General features: G+C 37.4%; 1 non-coding gene across 1 annotated transcript; it reads left to right on the top strand.

Moving 5' to 3' along the window:
* The first annotated feature begins 852 nt into the window (after positions 1 to 852).
* On the top strand, positions 853 to 959 carry LOC132041690 (small nucleolar RNA R71). The gene has a single exon (XR_009411189.1). It is a non-coding gene; the product is annotated as a small nucleolar RNA R71 (small nucleolar RNA).
* Positions 960 to 1,281: the final 322 nt, after the last annotated feature.

The raw sequence follows: 1,281 nt of genomic DNA on the forward strand, positions 1-1,281 counted from the left end.
CAAGTGAAAGAATTAAATACTACACAATTAAATATTCAATACAAATCAAGGAATTAAAGAAATGAAGTAGAGGTTCAAGAAATTGCTCAACCAAATCTTCAACACCCAAGTGTGGTGTAAGACCTTAGCTCCCAAAAGTCTTGTGAAAATGGCCAAAGATGAAAATAATGTCTTCGAGTCTTGCTATTATAGCTTCCCAAGTTTCCCACATCAAAATATGACAAAATAAGCCCAAAAAATCAAATTTACAAATCTATCAACTTTTTGCGCTTTTAGCCACTTTTGTTATTTTCTTCAATTTGGTCTCTATTGACTTGTTTTTCACTTGGTTTCTTCCCGATCATTTTTAAATCACACAAAACCTATAAAATGGAAGTAAATGACATCAAATGCATTAGTTTCTTAATCAAACATAGTAAAATCTAAGATTAAAGAAGAGATAAGTTGGTAAAATACCAACTTATCAATATGGACCCTTAGGAGCTTGGTACATCCCTTTTGGAAAAGTTTGCACATCTTCAACTACATTCACTTTCTTAGTTTTCTTTTCATCTAACCTCTTTGTCAGCAAAGTAATGTTGGTTGCAAACTGGGCCAGAGTTTGCTGTCTCTTGGTTTTCTTTCACAATAGTGTTGATTAACAGACCTCAATATGCTACACCATCAACACCACCCGACTGCCATACTTGATTATGAGTCATCAATTTATCAAGAAATTGAGTGATTCGGGCATATGTCTTGTCCATGAAACACCCACCAGCTGCATTATTTGCCACTAACTGCATTATTTGCCACTGACTGCATCATTGGGTCTAACCCTGTATAGAACTTCTCCATCAATATATGCTCTGGAAAACATGATTCGGAGACCGCATCACGTACTTCTTGAACCTCTCCCAAGCCTCATATAATTGTTCCCCCGGAAGATCCTTGAACTCATAAATTTTATCTCGGATTGACTTTCTTGCTTGGAGGAAACCACTTCTTGAGAAAGACACTCACCAGGTCAACCCACATATGAATAGTATTATGGGGAAGCTTCTCAAACCAATCTCTTGCTTCACCGGCTAAAGAGCATTTGAAAAATCTTAACCAAATTGCATCAGGAGTAACAACATTCTGGGTATGTGTCTGGCACATACCAACGAAATTCTTCAAGCATCAATGAGGGTCATCGTCAGTAGAGTTTCGAAAATACCCCTCAAGCTTGAGCAATTGGTAGATAGTCGCATCAATTTTGGGACTTGCGGCATTGACCCTAGGTGGAACAATAACAGATGC

This window comes from Lycium ferocissimum, unplaced genomic scaffold (assembly GCF_029784015.1).
Source record: "Lycium ferocissimum isolate CSIRO_LF1 unplaced genomic scaffold, AGI_CSIRO_Lferr_CH_V1 ctg11107, whole genome shotgun sequence".
NCBI lineage: Eukaryota > Viridiplantae > Streptophyta > Magnoliopsida > Solanales > Solanaceae > Lycium > Lycium ferocissimum.